We start from the raw sequence: 14908 nt of genomic DNA, 5'->3' as shown, positions 1-14908 counted from the left end.
CCTGAGAATCAGATTTGCCCCAAACAGATACTTCAGTTAATGATACAGAACTTACCTCGAATGTCAGAAGAACATTCATACTAATTAGGGTTGCCAGGTCAGAAGCATCCCATACCCTGAGATTTCAGGGGCAGGCCCTAGTGATGTAATGGGGGCAGCCTTAGTGATGTCAGAGTGGGCAGCCCTAGTGATGTCATTAAGCATGATACATTAAGCATCAACCACAGTTGCTTGGAGCATACCACTCAAACAAAAAAATTTCTCTGATTGGAAATTAAGATAGAGATCTTAGCTATATGAGGGTGTTTCTAGGTCCAGCAGAAGTAACGGGATCATTCCTTCTCACCTGCTTAGAGAGCTTGGGTAAGGAACATTTAATCTAGCCTACTTGCTTCTGGCAAGAAGGGTTTAAGTGCCCTCAGGCCCGGACAGTCTTCAGAAAGCCATTGTAGAAAGAAGGGAGCCTAGTGTTGTGGAGACATTAGATGGGAGCACTCAGGAGTAGTGAAGGCTGCAATTCTCAACATACTTACCGAGGGACTAAGCCCCAAAGAACAGGACTTACTTCTGAGTAAACATTGTTGGGATTGTGCTGTTGGTAAGGTTTGACTAGGGATCCTCTGCAACAATATCAATATCAAAGCAGGGTTGGCAACCCCCTGCCTGGAATGCCCTGCCTGCCTTTTAACATGGCGCTATCAGCACATATCACCTCTTCTCTGAAATCTGCACTGGTTGCCAATTTGCTACCAGCCCAAGTTCAAGGTGTGCTTTCTGTGTTACAGGTTCCACATAGTACTTGTTCTGCTCTTGTAAGAAATTGATCCTTTAGTGTGGCAGTACTACATTAGGGTGGAGCCTTCATTGTACTCATTTTGGCACCTGCTAAAACATGTTTGTTTAGGCAAGTCTACCCAGGCATGTAGACGCTATTATTTTTTTATATCTGTTTTTAACTCATTGTTGGTTTTATTATTTTGAATGTCTTTAAATACCTGTCTTTAACTGTTTTTGCCAATAATTTTATTGTTTTAATTCCAGCTATAAACCACTTGGAGGTTTTTTACACTAAAGCAGTGTATAACTGTTGTAAATAAAATAAATAAATAAATTTTGGAGTCACTATGGCCCTTGGGTCTCTTTCCTCTTTTATACCAACTCAGGCCATTTGGTACCATCTAGCTCAGTACTGATGACATGGACTGGCATTGGCTCCAGGATTCCAGGCAATAGTCACTTCCAGAAATTGAATTTTGGACCTTTGCATGCAAAGCATGTGCCCTACCACTGAGCTACAGCCCTGTTTATAAACTTATCTTAAAATTGTTCTTTTCAATTCACTAATGAATGCACAGCATACTAGGGCAGATCCACACCATGAATTTAAAGCACATTCAACATACATTTGAAGCACATGAATCCCACCACAGAATCCTGGGAAATGTGGTTTGTTAAGGGTGGTGGGAACTATAACTGTGAGGGGAAACTACACTTCTCAGGATTCTTTATAGGAAGCCATGTGCTTTAAATATATTATGTGGATCTGCATTACTTCATAAACTTTGCCTGCATATAAATCATTTTAATTCCATTTAAAAATGGAAATAAGCTACAGAGTGTACTGGGTGACCATGGGCTACGCACCATCTCTCAGCCTAATCTGCCCCTCAGGGTGAAAACAACAGAAGAGGACCATGACCACCCCAAGGAAGAAGGGCACAGTTAAAATGTAGACGAAATAATTATTTGTAAATAATAATTTACAACCATAGTGTGAAATCAGATACATATCAAGACATAGTATGAAGAAATATTTATATAAGCATGAATGTCAAAGATGCTTATTATTTACACAACCTGTAAAGATATTTATAGTGCAATCCTATGCATGTTTACTCAGAAGCAAGTCCCAATGTATTAAATGGGGCTTACCGAGACAGGGAAGCATGCACAGTACTGTAATTCAATGCTAAGGGACTTCACTCACCCAATCCAAAATTCAGAATCATGCCACTGTAAGCTGTTTTGCAACTGTTTTATATTTGTTTTACGGTTATTGGATTTTAAATGGCTTTATTTCTTGTTGTGAGCTGCCTTGGTTTCCAACCCTACCTCACAGGGTTTTGGAAACATTCCATATATACACACACTGGAGATGTTAAAATACATACACCCCATATAATAGTTTATTGTCAAAACCAGTTGGCAATTGCAGAACACTTTTTAAAAAAATAAGTATTAGTTTCCTGCCAAATAAAAGCAGTGATACCTAAGTAAGCCCTGCCTAACTGCTTAAAAAGGGGGATTGGAAGAGAGAGAGAAAGATTTATAACACAATCCTTTTCTATGTTCACTCAAAAGTCCGACTGATTTTCAGCACAATCCTAACCATGTCTACTCAACAGTAAGTCCTACTGAATTCAATGGGGTTAACTCCCAGGTATATGGAATTAGCACTGCAGCTTTACTCCCAGAAAAATTTCATATTGGAAAGGTTTTCAAAACAGGTTATGAATAAAACAAATAAGCTGCCCTCTTCCACAGGCCAGTAAAATTTAAACTTGTTTGACTCCTTAAGTAGAAAAGTATAACCCTGTAGCATGTACACTTTTTAAAACTTCTGTTCAAAAATTATTTGAAAAATAAAAGTATAATATACAATTTTTGCAAGTATTCAAAAAAACTTGCATGTACACTTTTATGCCTACCAAGATTCTGCTGTGATCTTCTGTTGTAGTGCAATCCTATGCATGTTTACTCAGAAGCAAGTCTTTAATGAATTCCTGATGTGAGACAATCAGGAAAAGGAAACTGTTCTCAGAACCTGAAATGAGGTTTAGCTCTTGCTATTGTCAATCACAATCCTGACTTCACTTATTGGCTAAAATCCTGAAAGGTCAGGGATTAGAGCAGCCAGTAGTAACAGAAATTGCAGGGAGGGGGCCGACATTTTGGTTTATATCTTTTGAACTAGACCACCTAGAAACTTAATTTTTTTTAAAATGAAAGCTAAGAGTCCAGAGATTAAGGTGGGTCACCTGAAGACATCGGAAGGACCCCCAAAAACCAGAGTCTCCAGCTGAAAACCAGACACCTGGCAACCCTACGCTGGCTGGAGATTAATTCGAAGGACAAGTCCCTCTGCATCATTGGAGGGAAGCCAGTAATTTGTATTACAGGAGAATCTTTATTTTCTATTTGTATTAATAACTATACACTTCTAATAACACATACATATAGCCTCATCACACACACATACATGCACACACACGGAGAGAGCATAAGGTAAGCAACAGTAGCAATTAAACATTTCTTATTACCGAGTCTGGATCTTAATCTTTCAGTAGAAGAATCATTTTGCTATGTTTCCAGGCCTTACCAGCTCTTATAAGCTTCTGAGATCTGATGGTAGGAAGATGATCAGCTCAAACTTCAGAGCACATTTATACAGTTTCTGAGAATCTTATCATGGGAAGATAATAAGTCACTGTCCCATAAATTAGGCTCACAGTCTAAGTTATCTTACTGCTTCTAAACATCCCCACAACTTCAACATATACTGAGGTTTACTCATACTCACTAATTTATTTTCCTTAAAAATTCCTCATCATCACAGACATGGAGACATGTATTTCTTAGTAAATAAGGCAAGTTCTAAATTTATTTTGACATGTCTTAATCCTAACATTAATGCATCAACTTTTCAGATTAGTCTTATCATGACATCCGTATATTGAGCTTATCATGTTGACACACTCCTTAACCCAAAATTTATTCACCATCAATTGATAAACAAAACTATAAGAATTGTTATGAGCTTCAATGATAGAGCATTCTCCAAGCTTCAGATAAACCTTTAATCTTGAACATTAGAGTTTGATGGTCTTCCTATACATATAAAAGCAAACATTCCACCTTGTGAGTGAAGCCTGACATCAGGTACCCAAAATTCATTAGGAGCTTGCTTTGAGTCAGTACCCTTCTGTAATATAATTATTGCTTTTACTTACTTGTATTTACCTCTTCAAATTCTTAATTATTTCTCATGCACCATTCCCATTTAGCCATGGCTTGCTTTTTGTTCCTTATTTGGAGATGAATTAATGAATACACCAAAACCAGCACCTTGAACATAGCCCAGTAGCTGATTGGCAGCCAGTGTAATACTTGCTGCAGCAGCTTAATACAGTGGCCCAGAGCAGTCGAGCCACCACATTTTGCATTAGCTACAGCCCCATATATGCTATATGTGTAGTCTGGGACAATCACTGGATGGAAGAGAAAATGCCATCCATATGGGACAAGCAATGTCCACATAAAAACTGAGGTGGTAGAGTCAGGCCATACGTGCAAGGCTGAACCACATAAAAATGGACATTGGCTCTAAATCAATCTGGGAGAAAAGCAGTTCTGCACATATGCTCCCGCCCCAGTGAAAGCTAGTTGGGAAAAGTGGAGGATTTTTCCAGCCCTAACTGGACTGACAATTTTTATTTTAATATCAGCATTTGGTATTTGCCAAAACCAATCCTCTGCGTATCCAGTAGGTGGTAGAAGGGCATCACAAATGCTTTTCAGTTCACACATGCAAGAGCTTTTAAAATGTTTTTCTAAACACAGAAGTGTTAACTATATTACAGAATCATTCTCCCCTAACCTTGAGAAATGTTTTATATAAGAAACTCTGCCATTTCCATCCTTGTCATTTAAAATGTACAGGTAATTTCAATGAAACATTAATCTTTAATTTAAGATTAGAGTTCTTTGATGTTTTAGAATGCGCACTGTTGAACTGATGTCTTATGATATAATCTGGTCCCATGATATATTGAGCTCTTATCACTCTCCTATACACTGCACAGATATATCGATAAGATCACTGAAGCACAGGCATGGGGTGTGTGTGTTGTTTTGTTCTTATGGTATGATTTTTTTTAACAATGTTGTAAGTCATTTGGAGACCTTCAGGTAACAAGTGAGTAACAAATAATAATAATAATAAATAAATAAATAAATGTGGTAGTGTTGTGAGAGCTAGAAAGGGAGGCCTTGTTGATGACTTGTGAAAATTCTGCTTCTAATATCTGTTTTAAAAATGTTAAATGGTCCAGAATTTCATCCAATGAGGTTTACTGCACAATTTGGGGTGCACTCATTTGTGTCCTGCTACAGTAGCACAATGCCTGCAAAAATAGTTAAGTTTTGTTACCATGCTGCCTGCCCTCCTATGATTTTACCTCCCTGGCAAAAATAATTTGTGCAAGCAGATTGGTTCTCTTTGTGACAAGTATATCTGGCAACCCACATGAAAACATACCACCCCCTGACCTTTCAGATCTACCTATGAGGCCCCGCTGGACATGCCATGCCTCCATAAGGCACAGAGTCTTTTTTTTGTTATAGCTTCAGAACTCTAGAATATCATTCCACAGTAGATCTGTGGGGTCTACTGTTTTTTGTCCCAGCTTCTGGTATTCCGTGATATATTGGTGCTGTACATGCCATGGAGGTTTCATTTAGGCATCATGCCATTGATAGGCCCAATCCTCCATGAATTTGCCAAATCCTTTAAAAAGCCAGCTATAATGGGGAGGAGCTGCTTTACACCAAGTGAAGCCACTAGTTTGTCTAGCTCGGTACTGGCAGTGCTGGCAACAGCTCCCCAAGGTCTCAGGCAGAGGTCCTTCCCGGCTCTGCTGCCAGAGGTAATTTAACTAGAGATGCTAGGGATTGAACATGTAGATGCTTACATGCAAGACATGTGCTCTCTGTCACTGAGTTGGGGGCCCATTAAAGATGTGCTTTGCATTTCCTGGGCCAGTGATATCACCTAGAATGTACATTTGATTTAAAAATGGTCCTCTTCCACTGTCTGTATCCCATGTGAACAGCATTCATAAATGTATACTAGTAGCTAGAATAATCCTTGTGATTTTTAGTTATAATAGATTCCAGTAGGTCTTCCCCTTCGAAGTGGAGAGGGGGGATTTGTAATGGAGAATCAGTACAAGGGCAAAACCTATTTAAAAAACCCTCACACCATGGCCCTGATTCAAATACTACTCACACACATATAGCTATCCTTCCTCCCCCCAACAATTTATATACCGCTTTGTTACAGTCATCCCTGTGTGGTGTACAGGAGACTCAATACAATGAAACAAAAAATGAATTAAACCTATAAAATCAGAATTTAGTTAAAAGCCTACTGGAATTGAAAAAAGAAGTCTTCAGTAGTGCCAGAAGTTCAACAAGGACCTCAAACTGGAAGGGACATAAAATTGGGTCCACAATGCAGAATACACAGCTCCAAGTAGATACGAGTCATGTATTTAAAAAAGAAAATCCTGTCAGGAGTTTTCTTCATGGAACCCACACGTAGGGTCTACACTGAAGTAAAGCTCACTAGTGGGTATCTAGTGGGTATTCCTTGCAGGTGAACAGACCTCTCACATGAACACACTAAAAGCCCCCACTCTTCTCATTGTCCTAATAGCAGTTCCCTTTTTTTGGTGACCTTGTAATAACCTAACTTTGAAATCTGGTTTGTTACTTGGTTGTATCTTAGGTTTAAAAAAAAAAAAAAACAGTCTGGAGCCAAAGGGCAGGTAATCTGGAGAGTCACTCCAGAACTAGTCAGAAGCTTGAGTGAGTTGCTTTTGGAAAATGTATGCTGGTCTCTGGATGGTAGTGTTTTGCATATAGTTGAATGCAGGGAGAATATAGGAATCAAAGGCATTTCCTAGTGAATGCAATGAAAGTTACTAGAGAATTCATGCCATGGAAGTTAATATTTAAAAATGGTAAATCAATGAGCACATTCAGTGTTATTCCCACTGAGGGACTACAGCAACGAAAGTGAGTAATGAATCATCCCCAAGTAGTATAGGTGGCAGTGAAGAGACTCTGTTGTAGTCTCACATTCTTGAATTGTGCACAGTATCAACTGGAGCAGAAGCCAGTAAGACAACCAAAAACACTATTTAAGACAGAGATCCTAGATCTTTGTTTCCAATTAGAGAACTGGCAACTTGGCCAAAAATAAAACAGCAGCAGCATTTTCACAAATACAAATCTCACTCCAAAGTTCTCTCCATTTTTGGTGGGAGGGATAATATTCTCTTTAGTAATGTTACCCTGTGAGCACATGCAGCATGATTCCTTTCCTCATATTGTAAGAAGATAGGGCTTACCTTACTGGGGGGTGGGGAGGGAGCCAACACAAAGCAGTTCTTCAATCTATCTAAAGGTAAGTGGAGAAGGACTTTGTGGCACACCTCTCAATGTTATCATGGCTGCCATTCAATAGGTGACAGTCCTACAAGGGAAATACTGGTGTTGCTGTTTCCCTGCAACTGTCGTTGCCAGCAGTAATGGAGTAATGTCATTAGGGCAAATTAGTGATGGCTCCACAGTCTGTATAGGAAAAGGACATCAGAATATTAAGCATGGCCAATTAATAAAACCAGTTGGCAGAGATGGAAAAGTCCCAAGAGTGTTGATTGGGTAAAGCAGGAATCACTAATGTAGTGCCCTCTAGATGTTGTTGGATTAAAAAACCCATCACCCCTGACCATTGGCCATGCTGGCTGGGACTGATGTAATCCATATCATCTAGAGAGAAACACATTGGCTATCCATGGGATACAGGATGGGCAAGGAACAGGTTTCTCAATTTCCCCCTGCAGACTTAAGGGACCAAACATGTAGAAGTAAGGCTGTAAACTTCCTTTACCTTAATTAACATAGACAAGAATTACTCACAGTTCTTTTGTTGGCAACCATCACTTTTAAAATTACTGAAATATAGTTGGGTTTTGTTACCATGGACATTTGCTCAGCTGGATATGGAGTACTAAATTAGAAATGTGTGTCATGAAGCAAAATGTGACATCCAAATCTATAAGGACAGCATATGCTTTGTCCCACCAGAAGTCTGTGTGGTTGTACTTGATGTAACAGATGGCATGACTAACTGAATGACATTCTGAAAATGTTAAGAAGACATTTAATGTACAGTTTGTTGATAGAAAATACCTGATACAGAGGACACAGCCATGATTGGGTGGTTGGCTTTGCAAAATTGCATGGATCTTCATGAAACTGTATTGCTGGATTGTGTGTGTATGTGTGTGTTTAATTCAGAGATAAATATGCATAACAACATATGCCAGAGGAGTCAGTGTGGTGTAATGGTTAGAGTGTGGGAGTAGCCTGGGAGACTAGAGTTCAAATCCCCACTTGGTCATGAAGCTCACTGGGTGACTTTGGGACTGTTACTCAGCCTAATCTACCTCACAGGGTAGATAAATTTGGGAGGGGGAGTACCATATTTGTATGCCAGCTTGAGCTCCTTGGAGGAAAGGTGGGATATAACTATACTAATAAATAAATAAACAAATATTTAAGAATATGCTTAAGCTTTCGTGGGCTAGCATCTATCCTGTCATCATCATGATATGAGGAAAGGCTGCACCTTTTGGGGCTTTATAGTTTAGGGGAAAGGAGTATCATGTTGCCTCTCACATGCCTTTTTTCTAAACTAAAAAGCCCCAAATGCTGCAGACTTCCCTTGTGTAAAACTTTGCATAAGATGCATGGAGAAAGTGGACAAGGAAAACTTTTTCTCCCTCTCTAATAACGCTAGAACTCGTGGGTATCCAATGAAGCTGAATGTTGGAGGATTCAGGACTGACAAAAGAAAGTACTTTTCACACAGCACATAGCATAGTTTGGAATTTGGTCCCACTGGAGGCACTTGGTTGGGACAAATATATAGAGGATAACGCTATCAATGGCTACTAGCCATGACGGCAGTGCTCTTTCTCCACGGTTAGAGGTAGTATGCTTCTGAATATCAGTTGCTGGAAAGGGCAAGGGAAAAGAGTGCTCTTGCACTCGGGTTCTGCTTGTGGGCTTCCCACAGGCATCTGGTTAGCCACCATGAGGATGCTAGACTAGATGGGCCATTGGCCTAATCCAGCAGGCTCTTCTTGTGTTCTTATCATCATTAGCATTTGTTTGTTGCTTTATGGGGGGGGGGGGAGCCTCAAAGCAACTTACATCATAAAATACAAAAATAGCTAAAATCAATTTAAAAAGACAAGAAAAACAAAATATAGTAAACAAATATTTCCTAAAATGCTCAACCAGCAATACTATAAACAGGACAAATCCTACCCCATCCCACTAAAAGATGAGTACTACAAAAGAGGCCAGAATCATATTAAGACTATCACCCAAAGTTAACAACCAAATGCCTGGGAAAACAGGGATGTCTTAGTCTAAAAGATGGTGGTGACGGCCCCAGATATATTTTTCTTTAGAGAGCATTCCACTGACAGGGACCCATTACTCCAAAATTCTGTTCTGGTATCATCACCCTCCACAGCTCACCAAATCCACTTCATCAGATGTATAAGAATGAATTTCAGTTAACATTATTATCAGCTGTGTTATAAAAAATGACAAGTGGAATTCTGGCACTACCAGGCAAATGTGACTGAGAACAGGTTTCTAGAAAAGCATATTGAATCAAAATCTTGTACACTTCTGAATCCAGTGGGTGAGATTTTACTCATTTGAACTAAATATTACTTAGCATTTCTATTTTATGTACACCTTTCCTTAGGGCATACTTCTCAGACTTAAAAGTTATTCCTTTTCCCTAAGGAAGTCTTGGAACTGTGGTTCTGCAAGGATGGCTGGGGAGCTCAGAGAATTCTCAGCACCTCATCATCATCCAATTCTCAATATTCTTTAGGGAAAGCTGTGGCAGTTGCAAGATATACATTTAGAGTCTTTGACTGCAATCCAAGCAAGATCACCCTGGGAAAGGAGAGGGAAAAAGGGCACTGAGGGTTGAATCCAGAGAAGACCCATTGGAGTGACTAAAGTAGTCATGACGGACATAAATCCTATTTATTTCAGTGGTTCTATTCCAGTGTGGTGTAGTGGTTAAGGTGCTGGACTATGACCTGGGAGACCAGGGTTCGAATCCCCACACAGCCATGACGCTCACTGGGTGACCTTGGGCCAGTCACTGCCTCTCAGCCTCAGAAGTAGGCAATGGTAAACCCCCTCTGAATACCGCTTACCATGAAAACTCTATTCATAGGGTCGCCATAAGTTGGAATCGACTTGAAGGCAGTCCATTTCCATTTTATTCCAAGCATGACTAAATGTGGATCCAACCCAGAGCTCTTTCCCTTCTTACATCCTGTATCTCAGCACTGCTGGTCCTAACCAGCAGTCAGAGAGTTGGACTATGGAGTTCTCCATTCCTGCTGACAAGGACAAGAAAGATTCTGGATGAGGTCCCAGAACTGTCTTCTCACTCCTCAGAGGTTTTTGGTTTAGCAGGGAAAGGAAAACCTGCAGTCTGGTTCTATACGTGAGAACAGACTACCTCATTCTTTTTATAGATATGCAGAGAGGAGTAGGAACTGCTATCTGCTTCAAGGAGTTAGAAGTAGTGAAAGTGTGTATAGATATGGTTTTATACAGGGGTGAGGCCTCTGGCCCTCCAGATGTTGCTGGATTATAACTCTCATCATTCCTGACCATGGGCCATGCTCGCTGGGGATGGTGGCTGTTGGAATCCAGTATATGGAAGATCGTAGGCTGCCCATCCCTGATTAAAAAAAAAAATGTAATGCTTAAATGTAATGCAGAAATTCTATACAGCTACTTATAACACTGTGTCCAGGGGCATCACAACCGGGGTGCGGAGGGTGTGGACCGCACCTGGGTGACACCCTGAGGGGGGTGACACCCAGAGCCGCCCCGCCCCCCGCCGTTGCCCGGCAAGGCTGCGCCCTCCTCGGAGGCGGGCGGGAGAGATCGGGAGCAGCGTCAGCGGGGCGAGGGAGGCGCGCCGGCGTTCCCAGGCCTTCTGCAGCTGGATGCCCCTCCGGCGCGCGCCCTCCCAGGGGCATGGACAGGGGTGGCTGACCTTGAGCGCGCGCGCGCGCACACATGCAGGCCCAGCTACCTCGTCCATGCCCCTGGGAGAGCGCGCGCCGGAGGTCCGCAACCCCCGCACTCCTGCTAGTGACGCCGCTAACTGTGTGGGCACAACATTTCTCCCTAGTGATGAGAAAGATGAAAAAATAGTATGAGCTCTTCATATTAATGGCATCAAACAACATGCTTTTGTTATGCACTGTAGATTGCCCCCAAGAAAGTGAAGGAGTCCCATATGGTGTCTCAGCAAGAGAAGACGTCGCACACCTACTACAAAAGATAGTCACAGTAACTCAGTTCCAGCTGATAGACAAGAAGAGAACTGAGTTCCCTACTTTACCGAATATGAATTACAAATGTTGTGATGCGCTTAAGGGGATTCTTTTATTTTATCAGTTGTTATAACTGGGAATGAGATTTTTATTTTTATTTTTTTTAATTTCATGGAGTCTCTTCATTGCAGCACAACAGACTGACTCCTTTGTATTTCCCCCCATCAATATTATCAGTTTACTATGTGGCATTTGAAATAGGTTCTCTGTTCACTAATAGGCAAAAAACCTTGCAGTTTAAGAACGTACTTATAGCCAACAGATATTTTTTACCAAATTTTAAAAAGCAGGGAAATTGGGAGCAGGAGACCTGACCTCCTTTCATCATATGCTCAGATGCACATGTTACCAAGTTCTTCCAAACTACACAGGAAGTGGATTGGACTGTGAAAGACCAACCCAAATTGTGTTTGCATTTTGACAAATTTGTAGGGCAGTCCAAATTCTCAGATAGGAAGTCAGGTCTCCTGCTCCCCTGGTGCATTCACTATAGCTGCCCAATTTCCCTGCTTTTTAAAGTTTGATAGGTTTTTTGCCTATTAGTGAATTTCTCTGCTTTTTAATCCAGGAGGTAAGAAATGGGATCCTGTGCAAGTTTGCTGAGAATGGATTGATCATCTGCATGCTTATTGAGTTTAGTGGGATTTACTCCCCTGCAGTCATGCTTAGGATAGGTGAAACTGACCATGGGGGAGACCTGGAGTGGGCAGGGGAGGAGGAAGAAGGAAGAGGAGAGAAGAGGAAGAAGGGAGAAGAAAGGGGAAGGAGGGGAAAGACAGATCTGATCATTTGCCTGCTTATTGAGTTCAGTGGGATTTACTCCTATGCAATCATGGCAAGGACAGGCAAAAGTGACGATGGGGAAGAGGAGGGGGAGGGGAGAGTAGAAGGAAGGAGGAAGGGGTAAGGAGTGGATTGGAAGGGGGAGGGGTAAAGGAAGGGGGAGGGAAGGGGCAAAAGGGAGGTGATGGGAGGGAGGAGGAGCAGAGCTTGGAAAAGTTACTTTTTTGAACTACAACTCCCATCAACCCCAGCCAGCGTGGCCACTGGATTGGGCTGATGGGAGTTGTAGTTCAAAAAAGTAACTTTTCCAAGCTCTGCGGAGGGGGGGAGGGCAGGTTTGATCATTTGCATGCTTATTGAGTTCAATGAGATTTACAACCCTGCAATCATGCTTGAAAATGAAATGGACTGCCTTCAAGTCAGTTCCAATTTATGACAACCCTATGAATAAGTGTTCATGGTAAGTGGTATTCAAAGGTGATTTACCATTACCTGATCTCTTGCTCATCTCAGCTTCTTCATTCATTTTAATGGAGATAACAGGAAAAGGAATGTGCACACATTGGAGCTTCTGCACACATAAGAAATCTTCGAATCAAAGTTTTGTTGTTATCTGACCAGAGGCCCTGGGATGACAGCAGACTAACAATGTAAATCAACTGTTAAGAAAACAAATTATTATACGTATGGTATACTAAATTAGAATTGTGTGATATTCTAGCCACGAACCCCGTGTGACTAATTTAGAGTTAAGATGCAGCTTACTGAATTTTTAATCACATATTAACATTAGTAATAGATATAAATTTGGGGCAAATGATCTTAGTTCTCATATTTTATACAGTTGACTATATTCAGTGTGTGCTCATTGTACTTCTGTTACTGCATATTGGTTATCTGCTAAAGTATAGCTGAAAACATTGTATTCTGGGCAGCTTTGAACACAAGCACTGCTACATGGAGGGCAAACCTGTCAAACATGCTCAGTTTAATTGACCAGAATAACTGCTCTTAGGTAGAAAAGAAAAAGGCAAGCTCAAAGCACACTGCTCAAGTCGTCCTCAAGGACAGGGCAAAGGGCAAGCAAAATTCAGCTGCATTCTGGATGGTCAGTGGGAGCAATTATGATACATTCATGAGAGAAAGGACAGAAAGCATCAAAGGCAGAGAGGTACTGCCCCTGGCACCCCATCTGTCAAGTGGAAGGGGAGGAACTTTCTCATTCTCTGGTTCTGTAAAGGCATGCAAGAGTTTCAACAAGATCCATGAGCTTGGCCATTCTTGCACAAGAAAGAACCTTTCTGCCCTTCGGGAAGAGCACTGTTCCTGGGATCTGCAATCATATGGTCCTGTGTGGTGGTGGAGCAGAGAGGCTGCAGGGCAATCATCTTCAGACTCCAAGGATGGTGAAAGTGTCAGAATTTCTCTCTATTGAGATGCGTAGCAAAGCTGCAGAACAGAGAGTATTGAGCAAGCTTTGTGTGTGTGTGTTTGAATCTTTGCTAGGATTCTACCTTCCCTGCAAATTAGTCAGACAGAGACTTTAAGCTTTAAAATAAGAAACAACTACTTTATTCTGGAAGTACATGCTTGATAGGAAAGAGCTCTATATCTAGCTAACTAGCTATGCTAGAGCAACGAGCACTGGTCCCAGTACTCGCCCTCATCCTGGTTGAGAGGAGAGACAAAGAGAAGATGTCTGCTCCCCTCTCGAGAGAAAGAGAACACAGGGAGAGGCGGGAAGGAACTGGGATCAAACATCCTGTTGCTTATCAGTCTAGCAGGAAGGGAAGAGACGGCAGGATCAAAGGGATAGATATAGCCTCAACCAGCAAGAGGTCTAGCTCTCTAGCTACCCTTATTAACCCCATGCAGCCTCAACCCATCAAGTTGGAGTTGAACCTCATACATTCCAACAGAAAGAGCCACATTCTCATGCTGGGGCAGTGCAGAATGGGGTACCGATGGCCTTCCCTCGAGTGGGGTGACTGATGCATCATCCAAATCAGAGTCCTCCTCAAGCAGGGGACATCCATGGCAGAGGTGGTTCTATGGTTCCATGAAGCCACTTCTAGTGGCCTGCCTGCCCTCTGCCAAAATCAGAGGGAGGAAAGATATGGAGCCATTCATTACCAGAAGGTCTTAGAGACTCAGGAAAGATAAAGGAGCTCTTCTAAGAGCTTTTTGTAATGGCACTGCACCAAGAAGAGAGCTTTCCTCCCCATTTTTTCACCCCATGTGGTGTTGCTGGACTAGGAAGAGAAGTTCTATAGCAACCCAAAGGACTTGCACAAAAGCAAGATCTGGCATGTGCTAAATCTGATATCTTGAACCTTTGGTTCAGGTGCACTGTGCTGATGTTCATAGAATCTTTGAAGGCTGGGAGTACAGAATCACAACTAGATAAGTACCCATTCACAAGTTAGGGCCAACCATCTATCAGCCTCACACACATTAACATCCACAATTGACACATACTCTAAATCCCCATATTCTGGCATATGGAATAATTATACTTAAACTGAGGAACAACTTAAAGGCAGATTGAACACTCAGTGAATGTGTGGTCATTGTAAAGCCAATGGAAGAAGATAGAACACTTTAAAAAAAGGATGCTGTCCATGATGCTGAGACAAAGCTAAGAGGTATGGATACATAGGAATGTCAAATACCTGATGGGGTTGATTCTTTTACTGTCCAGACTTTTATATTCTTTTATTTATATGCTACATTCAACATGATTTCCATAATAGGAATTGCACATGAATAGCTAAAAGAAAACTGCTGTACATTAACCAAGATCACAAGCCTTTAGGGATCTTTATTTG

Source organism: Rhineura floridana, chromosome 2 (genome assembly GCF_030035675.1).
Source record: "Rhineura floridana isolate rRhiFlo1 chromosome 2, rRhiFlo1.hap2, whole genome shotgun sequence".
NCBI classification, from domain to species: domain Eukaryota; kingdom Metazoa; phylum Chordata; class Lepidosauria; order Squamata; family Rhineuridae; genus Rhineura; species Rhineura floridana.
The sequence above is the reverse complement of the archived record's forward strand: the minus strand, read 5'-3'. Positions refer to the sequence as shown.